We start from the raw sequence: 6494 nt of genomic DNA, 5'->3' as shown, positions 1-6494 counted from the left end.
TACAATATAAAAATTTACTTGCTTCTTACACTTGCTAAAAATAGGCATGAAATCAGCCTCTCAAACATTTATCTAATGGTTCTATTTATGCATGCCCATATATCAGCATTACCTGGTTCCAGATGTTATTAGAAATATTGTGGCATTACATTGTTCTGGATATTGTTGTAAATATCAGTTTGCAATTCATCTGACTAGATTTACTCATATGCTTCGGGAATGACAATTATTTCAGTCTAACTTGGTTTACCGGGATTCGGAATGATCTCACATATTGTCACCAACTACTCAGGTAAGAAAGAGCCCTTTGGCTATATAGGAATAGTTTAAGCAATAATATCTATTGGCTTCTTAGGTTTCATTGTATGAGCTCACCACACGTTCACTGTAGGAATGGACGTTGATAGATGAGCATACTTCACATCAGCCACTATAATTATTGCTATTCCTACTGGAGTAAAAAGTATTCAGCTGACTCGCTACCCTTCACAGAGGAAATATTAAATGGTCTTCTGCTATCTTATGAGCCCTGGGCTTTATTTTCCTATTTGCTGTAGGGGGCCTAACGGGCATTGTACTAGCAAACTCCTCATTAGATATTGTTCTTCACGATACATATTATGTAGTAGCCCACTTCCACTATGTATTGTCAATAGGAGCAGTATTCGCTATTATAGGAGGTGTTGTTCACTGATTCCCCCTGTTTTCAGGGTATATCCTCGGCAACACCTGGGCAAAAATCCACCTCATGATTTTGTTCGTAGGTGTCAACATAACATTTTTTTCCCTCAACATTTCCTAGGATTGTCTGGAATACCTCGACATTATTCCGATTACCCAGATGCATACACAACTTGAAATGCAATGTCCTCAATAGGTTCTTTTTCAGCTCATTAACAGCAGTAATGTTAATAATCTTCATAGTCTGAGAAGCCTTCGCATCTAAACAAGAAGTAGCAATAGTAGAATTAACTACAACTAATCTCGAATGATTGCATGGATGTCCTCCTCCATATCACACATTTGAGGAGCCAACCTTATGTGCCCTTAAAATAAGAAAGGAAGGAATCGAACCCTTTTAAGCTGGTTCCAAGCCAATACCATAACCACTATGTCTTTCTCAATAAAGAGGTATTAGTAAAAAAATTACATAACTTGGTCAAAGTTAAATTATAGGTTTAAATCCTTTGTATCTCTATGGCATATCAACTAGGTTTTCAAGATGCTACATCCCCTATTATAGAAGAACTTCCTCACTTTCATGACCATACATTAATAACTGCATTCCTAATCAGCTCCTTAGTTCTCTATTTCACTAATACTGACAACTAGGCTTATACATACAAGCACAATAGATGCTCAAGAAGTAGAAACTATCTGAACTATTCTGCCAGCCATCATTTTAATTCTTATTGCCCTACCTTGTCTACAAATCCTATATATGATAGATGAGATGAACAACACTTCCCTAACTGTGAAAACTATAGGACATCAGTGATACTGAAACTATGAATATACTGATTATGAAGACTTAAACTTTGACTCCTTACATAATTCCCATTCAAGAATTAAAACCCGGAGAACTCCGACTACTAGAAGTCGATAATTGAGTAGCACCGCCAGTAGAAATGACTGTCCGCATACTAATCTCATCGGAAGATGTCCAGAACTCATGGGCTGTTCCATCCCTAGGCCTAAAAACTGATGCCATCCCAGGCAGACGAAACCAAACAACCCTAATGGGCACACGGCCTGGGTTATATTATGGCCAATGCTCAGAAATCTGCGGCTCAAACCACAGTTTTATACCTGTTGTCCTTGAATTGGTTCCACTACCATATTTCGAAAAATGATCAGCATCTATACGGTAAAATCATTAAGAAGCTAAATAAGCATTAACCTTCTAAGTTAAAGATGGGGAGTCTAAGCTCCTCTTAATGACATGTCACAACTAGATACACCAACCTGATTTATCACTATTATATCAATAATTATAACACTGCTCATTATATTTCAACCAAAAAATGTCAAACCATTCATATCCATGAAATCCAGAACGTAAATCTGCAATAACGCTAAAACAACCTAATCCCTGGGAAGAAAAACGAATGAAAATCTATTTGCCTCTCTCAGTACCCCAACAATAATAGGGTTACCTATTGTTATTCTAATTGTAATATTCCCAAGTATCCTGTTTCCCTCACCCAATCCACTAGTTAACAACCCTCTGATTTCACTGCAACAATGACTGGTTCAACTGGCTTACCCAGCCAAGTGTTGGCATTTTTGGCTTTCCTTCTGGGAAATAAGTTTCCTTCATAAGCCCTGAAAATAAGTTTAACTGTTAGTTGTTACAACAGCTTAAAAGTATTTTATTAGTTTTTAACTGTTATTTACATTTTTAAAAATGTTTATTTTTGAGAGAGACAGAGACAGAATGCGAGTGGGTTAGAGGCAGAGAGAGACACACACACACACACACACAGAATCCGAGGCAGACTCCAGGCTCTGAGCTGTCAGCACAGAGCCCAACGCGGGGCTCGAACTCTCACGAGCTGTGAGATCATGACCTGAACCGAAGTCAGACGCTCAACCGAGTGAGCCACCCAGGCGCCCTTAACCATTATTTGGATAGTAATATAACATTATTATGAAGGATGACATTTTAATGTAAGAAATTATAATGTAATATTTAGCAAAAATATTAATTTAAGATTATTTATTGAGCCCCTTTTATGTTTCAGACACTTCTTAGTGCTGCACATACAGCAGTGAATAAAGAAGACAAGATCCCTGGCTTTATGGATTACCTCCTTAGAAGCTGGAGGACAACAATAAGCAAGTAGAAGAAATGACAAACAATTAATATGGATAACAGATTGTAATGCATGCACAGAAGGAAACAAACAGGAGACATGAGAAGTAACATGGGTGATGGAACAGGGGAACCATCTTCAGCAGAGAAGTCAAGGAAGGCTTCCCAGAGGAGATAGTTGAACTTACACCTGAAGATGAGAAAGAGCCTGTTGTTTAAAGAGCATGGGTAAAGGCTTTCCAAGTACGGAACATGCCAAATTCCTAAGGCAGGAAAGAACGTGGCTGTTTGATCAATACAAAGTCATCCATGAAGCACGGAGGGGCAGGATGAGAGTGAGGCGTGGGCAGGAGGCAGATCACATGGACATGTGGGCCACAGTAGGCATTTGGATGTAATTCCAAGACCATTGGGAAGCCACTGACGGTGGACTCGGCAGGAGCGGGATAGAGTCTGGTTCAGCATGCCTGCTGATGAGCGGAGCTCCCTTTGTGCCAAACGCTGTACTAGGACCGCTCCTTCTTACCCCAGTAGGTGGTCTCATCACTACTGAGATAAGAGAAAACAGAGCCACAAAAAATTATTCAGCCTCACTTAGCTGGTGGGTTTGAAACTCATACATTTGACTCCCAAGACCAACTACTCAACCGCCAGGCCTGGCTCTAGATAATTACGTAAATGGCCCCTGATTAGTGACATTTTATATTGCCAATGTTTTCAGCATTCGATTTTCCCATTTCTTGCCAGATTGGGATCCAAACTAAACTTAATAACCTCTTGAGGGCTAACGGCAGTATTAGTTTAAAACTAAGATTGTGTCAGAGTAAAAGCTCTTAGTCAAGAGATAAGTGAAATATATATTTTAAAAAATGTGTGATTGGTGCTGACCAGGACCTCTATCTTTTCATAGACGACCACTCAAGGTGCTAGTGGGATAAAACTAACAAGAAGCACTTAAGGGAACATTACACGGAAACTCACTAGAGGTTGGTAAAACCTTATACACCACAAGAATAGACAGATTATTGCTCTGAAAATGGACATAGATTGGATTCGACGTGGATGATTTAAGTACAGTCCAATTGGACACAGATGTCTAAACATCTCAGGATTTTCCTAGTCTCAGAGTTTAGTCTGTCATGTCAGGCTCCTCTGTTACCCTGCATACATGGAACACGCTAGGACAGACATGTAATATGTTTCAGGTCTCAGGCTTTCCTTGACTTTGCCACTATATTCTTTCTCTTATTCTTTAAAAAAAAATTTTTTTTTTAACATTTATTTATTACTGAGAGACAGAGAGAGACAGAGCATGAGCATGGGAGGGGCAGAGAGAGAGGGCAACACAGAACCTGAAGCAGGCATCAGGCTCTGAGCTGTCAGCACAGAGCCTAACGCAGGCCTTGAACCCACAAACTGGCGAGATCATGACCTGAGCTGGAGTTGGATGCTTAACCAACTGAGCCACCCAGGTGCCCCTTTTTCTTGTTTATTTATACTGTTTGTTTCCAAAACTGCTTGCTATTTCCTTGTACTTAGTGGCAACCTTTCATCAATAAAGTAACCAAAAACCCAGAGTGGATGTTGCTAAAGGGCAAGGAAGTAAGGTCACAGTATATTTCATAAATTACATGGTTCTTATAAGGAATCAGAGAAAGGGATCTTAGTATTATTTTTAGTTATGAAATAAGAGTAATGGTAATGTTTACTATAAGCATTAGGCATGCTTATATTAATTAACTCTTTTAATCCTTTTAGACTGTGCTATTATTACCTCCATTTTGCACATGTGGAAACTAACACAAACAGAGACTTTGTAACTTGCCCTGGGACCCAGAGCAAGTAAATAGTAGAGCTTGGAGTGAACTCCAGCTGCCTGGCTCTGTGTATGTGCTTTTAGATTCCTTTTTATGATGGTTTATGGCAAGATCTAGAACACATTTGGAGTCATGAACCCCTGAATTTTTAATAAATGTCCAGAACTTAATAGAGCACTTGTATACCCTAAAGCAAGGGGATATTAATAGCTTAGAGAGGATATTAATAGGAGAAGGCATTATTAGAAGAGACTCTTCAGGGGTATTAATAGGAGGGAGAGTTTTCTATCAACTTAGAATGATTCAGAGACATACAAAATAAATATTTTAGTGCAAAAGCATCAAGAAGAACAGGAGATAAGCCCTTTAAAAGGATTTCTGGGGTAAACATGTAGTCTCTAACTGGACAAAAACCTGCTAAAACTGTAGAAAATGGTAGATGACTTCTCATTACATCAATCTGTAAAAATGAAAAGATCCTTGCAGCTTCATTTATCACTGCTCATCAAAACTAGAATCCTCCGTAATAGTAAGTATAAAGATTTCATCTTATCTGTGGACTCACTTCCCTAGTGTAGTTCACATGTTTGCATTTCCTGCGCGCTGGGAGTAATCGTGGTGTTCTCACATTCCCCTAGAGGATAAGGAGCGCCCAGAAATGATAGTAACTAAACCGTGGTGGGCCTTTCTTATGTCTTAAAGAGTTGGCTTGCATTAACGCTTTCAAGTCTCACAACTGCTGAGGTCAGACTTGATGGTGGGTGGGGAGCTACTTTGCCCCACTGCTCCCCTCCTAACCCCACCCTGGTCTAACCAACCCCTCTCCTGTGCTGGAGGAGTTGCTGGTCTGAGTTCAGAACCAGAGGCACAGGGCTTTGTTTACAGTAGATAAGATTACACTTCTTTAAAGTTACCATGGGACCCCCATGAGACTTCTTGTGGTAAAGTGACCTGGACAAAGTCTGTCTCCTGAGTCAGATCACCAGCCATTTTTTTCTCTTTCACCTCCTCCATGACAAGACAGGGTGGCTAGTCCAGCTAATTCATTGAAAAGCCAAGGAATAAAAGGCCTCACGTACGCTCCCTGGACCATGTCACATTTTCATCTGAGATTTTACCGGCATCCAGGATGTAGGTTACTGGGAACTCTTCCAGATATTTATAAAGTGGCTCCTTAGTTCCCATTTTGGGTATTTTCCTAATCAAGTAAGTATCTTGATTAGAAACTCCTTTGGGAATTAGAATGAGTGGCAGATTACCAAACCTACCTTCCTTCTATTTCCCTAACAGTAAATGACTTTCTCTCTCCAGGAGTCAAATGAGGGAACCAAATTATAGCTGGGTTAGGTAAGGTATCACTGGCACACGGTTAAAATGCAAAGCACTGGGGCGCCCGGGTGGCTCAGTCAGTTAAGCGTCCAACTTCAGCTCAAGTCATGATCTCGCGGTCCGTGAGTTCAAGCCCCGCGTTGGGCTCTGGGCTGATGGCTCGGAGCCTGGAGCCTGCTTCCGATTCTGTGTCTCCCTCTCTCTCTGCCCCTCCCCCGTTCATGCTCCGTCTCTCTCTGTCTCAAAAATAAATAAACTTTAAAAAAATTAAAAAATGCAAAGCACTGAACACGTCCTGGAGCAAGAATACTTAATCAAAACCTTTTTTTAGTAGAAGAAATGTAAAGCCTTTGGTTCCACTTCCAGCAAAAAATCTAGAACCAACCTAGAACCCAGAGTGTGCTCTTCCATAATGGGAAGTGGGAGGGATGGAGGGATGTGAGACTTTGATGATCAGCTTGAGGAAGATACAAGCAGGTTTTCCAATAAAGGACACGGCCCTAGAGCTGTCAGCAATGGTTCTTGTCCTAGAT

The 6494-nt window shown here is 40.4% G+C and overlaps 1 pseudogene; it reads left to right on the top strand.

Moving 5' to 3' along the window:
- The first annotated feature begins 246 nt into the window (after window positions 1–246).
- On the top strand, window positions 247–1097 carry LOC128312988 (cytochrome c oxidase subunit 1-like; annotated as a pseudogene).
- The last annotated feature ends 5397 nt before the right edge of the window (window positions 1098–6494 follow it).

This window comes from Acinonyx jubatus, chromosome E4 (assembly GCF_027475565.1).
Source record: "Acinonyx jubatus isolate Ajub_Pintada_27869175 chromosome E4, VMU_Ajub_asm_v1.0, whole genome shotgun sequence".
Classification (NCBI taxonomy): Eukaryota; Metazoa; Chordata; class Mammalia; order Carnivora; family Felidae; genus Acinonyx; species Acinonyx jubatus.
This window is presented reverse-complemented; position numbering and strand designations above follow the sequence as displayed.